The sequence below is a fragment of the Hibiscus syriacus genome, unplaced genomic scaffold, assembly GCF_006381635.1.
Source record: "Hibiscus syriacus cultivar Baekdansim isolate YM2019G1 unplaced genomic scaffold, ASM638163v2 tig00110206_pilon, whole genome shotgun sequence".
In the NCBI taxonomy this organism is placed as follows: Eukaryota; Viridiplantae; Streptophyta; class Magnoliopsida; order Malvales; family Malvaceae; genus Hibiscus; species Hibiscus syriacus.
In genome coordinates, this window is record NW_024062627.1 from 852803 (window position 1) to 858839 (window position 6037).

At 35.7% G+C, this 6037-nt stretch overlaps 1 pseudogene; it reads right to left on the minus strand.

The window, feature by feature from the left end:
- Positions 1 to 3488: 3488 nt before the first annotated feature.
- LOC120219406 lies at positions 3489 to 4781 on the minus strand (annotated as a pseudogene).
- Between the last annotated feature and the right edge of the window lie 1256 nt (positions 4782 to 6037).

A 6037-nucleotide genomic window follows, 5' to 3' on the forward strand; every position in this document is an offset into this window, starting at 1 on the left:
TCCTGAATCAATGAGCCATATATCTGCAAATCTTTTTCTGCCTTCCACGGTAGTTGACGCTTCACAGCATAGAGCATCTCCATCATCTGAAGTGTTTGCGGTATTACCTTGTGGATTGGAGTTTTTATTGAGACTCCAACAATCCTTCTACAAGTGACCATTCTTTCCACAGTGGTAGCACTTTAAATTCTTTTTGCTTCTGGACTTCGATCTACCATATTTGTGACTGCTGCTTTGGCCACGTTCTGTTGATCTCCCTCTCGTCGTTGTCAACGCTTCTGCTTGTTGCAGATTTACTTGTCTGTCTTCCTTGTTCTTGCGCCAATTTTCTTCTTGTAGAACAGCAGCTGCAACGTCATCGAATACTAGACTGGTGACATTACTATTTGTCAAGTTGATGATGAGTTGATTATACAAATCCGGTAGACTTTGAAGTAGAAGTTCAACACGTTCTTGTTCTCCTATTTTACATCTTAAGGATGTAAGCTGAGAAAATAAGGTGTTCAGTGTATTTAAGTGCTCTGTCACTAAAGTAGATTCTGGCATACGAAGAGTGTACAATTTCCTTTTAAGGAAAATTTTATTGTGCAACGATGTGGCCTCGTACAATTTGGTGAGATGATCTCATATCTCTTTAGTTGTCTTTCTTCTCCTCGATGCTTGACAATACTTCATCTGCTAATGCTAGATGAAAGTTTGCCATAGCATTTTTGTCCATCTCGTTCCATTTGTTGTCATCTGCGAAATCCACCGTCCTTTCATTGATAGCTGCTAGACACCCGTCTTTCCTCAGGATGTCCTTCATCTTCAATTTCCACAGTGAGAAATTTCTCCCATTGAATTTTTCAATATCAAATTTCGTTGTCATAGCTTCTATTACGGATAGCTCCCACTATTTCACTATCGTGAATAGTTCTCTGGAACCTTTAAAGAATGGGTAATACCTTCTTACTTTCTTATGTTGGAGGATCCACCTTTTGGTGGCAACCACAAAGACAATAAGCAGATATTACACACTCTAATCTAGCTCGGATACCAATTGTTGCGGAAGACGGCTATCGGATATAGCAAAATCGCAACTGATAATTTGAGAAAATAAAAATGAAGATAAAAGAGACACAAAATTTACGTGAAAAACCCCTAAAATATTTAGGGTAAAAACCACGGGCAACGGTAGAAGAATTTCACTATGAGAAAATAGGAATTACAACCTCTCTCGATCTACCAAGGAGAAAACAATGATAATTCTCTCTAGATAAAAAGGAGAAAACAACTCTCAAGAAACTCTCTAAAATCTCTCTAGTATTGGAAGAAAGCTAGAATGCTTTTGGATGATTTTGAAGCTAAATGAGCTAGGGTATTTATAGTTGAAACTTAAGGACTAATCTTATAAATACCCTAAAGTTTAGTGACTAAAGTTTGTAATTTACCCATTTAATTTTCAAACATTGTTGCACCTAATTTTGACATTGTTACACCTAATTTTGACATTGCAATATTAGGTGCCTAACTTGAACCAAGCTTTGACATTTCAACACCTTTTCCTAACTGAAAGATTTTCAATTAACAGCCTAACATTCTTTTCTACATATTTTCATAAATAGGTTCTTATCTATTAAAAAATAATTATATTTTTTTTATTGAGAAAAATTAACAAATTTTGATTATCAAACATGAATCAACGGTGGTATGAACTTGAGGGATGGTGTTGATGCCTCCGGAAGGGAGGGAAAGGTTGGTATTTCCTACTCTTTCTAGCCTTTTCTTTTTGGTGCCCAAAAAAACAGTTGAAAATTTATTGTATATATCTTGAGAATTAGGCCTTCAAAATTTGATGCAGGGAAAGGGTGGTTACCAATACACCGACAAATATGGTGCTAACGTCGATGGTTACAGGTATGATAAATAATCCGCGTGCCTACCACACGTATACTCAGAGTTTAATGTTAACGGTTTTTAAAATTTTAAGAATGAATGAATTTATAAAAATATACGAGGGTTAAAACATATTTTCAATATATAATAGACATATTTTTTTTTAAATATTTGATAATTTTAAATTTTTAGGTCCGCCCCCTTCAATCCATCCCTATATACATGTATAGACTAACGCATGATTTTATATTAGTAAAGAAACTCATAAAAATTCGAAAACAGAAATAGATTATCAATGAAAACTACAATAATATTTGAACTATATGAGAATTTAAAATTTTTAAAGGATGATAGTAGGCTTTAGTTCCTTCGGAGAACCAATCCATGAGGTACGTACTTCGCATATCTTTTATGGAGAATATTTTGCCTTGGACTGAATTGAGGTCTATGTATTTATATAACTTTTAATGTGTTTTCCTGTCGTTTTTTCCATGAACAAAATCGTCTCCAATAACTTTGTGCATGTCACGAATATGATATCAAACTGCCCCGAAAAAGAAGGTAACCAATGTGTTGTTTGGTTTCATAGTCTATATCTACATTTTACCAAGACGCATTTTATTAGTGTAAATATAGATAAGGGTAAACTACTAAGATGACTGCCTGATTATGGGATTGGTATTGATATGACCATCATACTTTTAATTTTGATGATATGATCATATAACTATTTAAGTGGTTTCAATGTAGTCATTTATCGTTAAAAACAGACAGCATAGATAAGGTATCGGAACTCAGGATTCCTAGGGTACTTGACCCTTCCGGATACGTAATATTATATTGACAATCATTGGTCTTGAAGCATTGTACTCCACTCAAAGCTTGACAAATCTGTGAATCATAACGAAACGCTTCGTAAGTAGAAGACGCTTGGGGATCGAAAAGAGAAGAGCCTTGATAGTAACATTGAGTACACGGAACACATTGTATCAGTTGTGTCCAGCACACTTCATACAGTCCAGTACCCGAGGAGGAGAGACTACAACATTATGGCCCCAAGAATTGGAAAAGAAGCAAGCAAGAACAGTTCATGGAATAAGTTCAAGGTACACAATCAAATAACGATAATAAGGGTAAACTACTCGAAATTTTACTAAACGTTTGGTCCTAGTTTGATTTTATTACTAAACTGTAAAATGTTTCTGTTTTAACACTTAATTTTGGTTTTGGTTTCGATACAAGCATTAGACTATTAAAACATTTTATTTTTCCACACTAAATTTTAATTTATGTATTAATTTTGTCACTAAACTTTAAAACACTTTATTTTTATCATTAAACTTTAGTGCGGATTGTAAGGTATTATCGAATTCTCATCTACAACAATGTGTGTTAGTGCCCACAATATCAATATACATGATCAAATTCATGATTAATTTCAGTAATAACTCTAACTTTTAAATTGTTTCCAATCTCAAGAAATATTTGGGAGATGAAAATCTTTAATTTCATTAAGACAATAACAATTAATCATAACATCATTTCTTTATTTGAAATAGTTTTCAAGTTACCAATTGACGGACTACACCTTTATAAATATATATATAATAAAGCAAGAAACCTAGTCTAACTACAAGTTTATTTTCCGATACAATCTGTTGGGGCAAAAGAGACGGTCATGTTTTGCAGATCATATTCCACCTGAAAATTTACTTTTGCATAGCTTCCAAAGACGGGGGTTAGCATTGGTCGGAACTATCACCATACAAACCAACCAAGTCACCGTTAACTTGAAATGTGTTGATAGGTCGTAACCGAACGTCGGCACCGGTGAAATGGAACACCATTTCCAGAACACTGATGTTAGTTCCAGCCCCATAACACAAGTTAAATGTACCTGAAGGGTCTTGCACTGGCTTTTCTACAGTGGCATCTTTCACCATAGCCTCTACATTGTTATATGTAATTGCAGAAGCAACCAAGACATTCCCTTGGCTTGAAGATGGCCACGCGTCTTGTTTCCGACAGTAACACCTTCGAGAGTAAGGTAGTAGAACGTTTGAGGGTTTTGGGCACAAGAGGAGTTGAAACAGCACTAGGACGAGAAGTTACTGATTCTTGTCCGAAGATTAGTTTACCACTAGATTTTGCAGAATGTAGAACGAAACAATCTGAGAATCTGTAATTAATTTGAGTTCCTTTCTGAGAAACTAGTGAAAAAGGCCCTCCTCCCAGGCCAACAATTCCGGCAAAGCCGATGTGTCCGAAGTTAACTTGATTATTACGTCCACAACCAAATATAGACATGGGGAATGCGATGTTTTCACCATTTTCGGAATCGATACTCAAGGTATCGGAACTCAGGATTCCTAGGGTACTTGACCCTTCCGGATACGTAATATTGTATTGACAATCATTGGTCTTGAAGCATTGTACTCCACTCAAAGCTTGACAAATCTGTGAATCACAACGAAACGCTTCGTAAGTAGAAGACGCTTGGGGATCGAAAAGAGAAGAGCCTTGAGAGTAACATTGAGTACACGGAATTCATTGTATCCAAGTAAGCCAGTTGTTGTGTCTACAATAGCAAAGTATTGAACAAGTGGGGTTCCAAAGGAAAGGTTTATCAGATAAAAGCCCTGATCACTTGGAACATCGACGGACTTGGCGAAGTTGTCCTTAATCGAAGACTGTAAGTGTTCGATTTGGTGCATCGAATGAATGGCAGTTTTTCGTAGGATCTCCGAGGAGACGAGAGAATCATTATAAAAGGGAGATAATGGTGAATGGCGATGAACAAGATCAACAGTGAAACCATATTGTGCATTCGCTTTAACCATTTCAAACATCAGGATAGATGAAATGGCAGTGAGCAAAAGAAGCAGTCGATGATGCATCTTGCTACAAAATGAATGACTGCTCTATGTATATACCACTTTGCATATGCTACTACTTATACTGGGATTTTAAACTGGTCCACAAAGTTCTACTGTTATCAATGAAGAAATTAATGAATTCCAATTGTATGAACCTTTATACAGAACAAATAGCGGGGTGCCACCTTGTTTGTTAATCTTTTCATTATGAAAATGGATAATCATGTGAAAGGAAAACATAATTCATACTAAAAATTCATATTAAACATTCGACTTAAAATCCATTGATAATGAATAAATGGTCAGCTTAAGCAAAAGGCCACAAATAATTTAAAATTGAGAAAATCGCCTCAGAGACCAAAAATACCTTATAATATACGATTTTAACCAACTTTTTTTGGATTTGCCAAAATGACCAATAAAATCGCAACGCGATATCAAAATCGCAACGCGATTTAGAAAATCGCAACGTTAAAAAGAAAATCGCAACGGTCAAAAGAAAATCGCAACGCGAGCTTCCAAGTTCGCAACGCGATTTAGAAGAAAATCGCAATGCGATTGATTGAATCGCAACGCGATTTATAGAATCGCAATGCGATTGAGAGAGTCGCAACGCGATTTAGAAGAAAATCGCAATGCGACTGAGAGAATCGCAATGCGACTGAGAGAATCGCAATGCGATTGATTGAATCGCAATGCGATTTATAGAATCGCAATGCGATTGAGAGAGTCGCAACGCGATTTAGAAGAAAATCGCAATGCGACTGAGAGAATCGCAATGCGACTGAGAGAATCGCAATGCGATGTATAGAATCGCAATGCGACCGAGAGAATCGCAACGTTAAAAAGAAAATCGCAACGGTCAAAAGAATAGTTAAAAAAAATTTGTTTCTTAAGAATTTTCTCTAAAAAGATAGTATCCGCGCGGACGTGTCGAAGACACGTATTACCACGACCACGACCCGACCCGAGACGAGACGGCGGCGGCGGCGCGCGAGAGTCCCCCTTGTCCTCTTTCACTCAACAAGGAAGTGCAAAATACAAGCCTTAAATATAATTCCCAATAGTGTTTCCAATACTATGTGGGATTGAGCATTACCAACACTTGTTCCCAATATCATTATTCTTCATAAGTTATCATCCATTACAATATGAATTATCGATAATAGATTAATTCATTTTAATAAGTATTTAAAATTATAACTTGATAAATACATGAAATAATTCTATTATTAAATAAAAAATATATTTTTTATATTAAAATTATTGAGATAGATATTTACTAT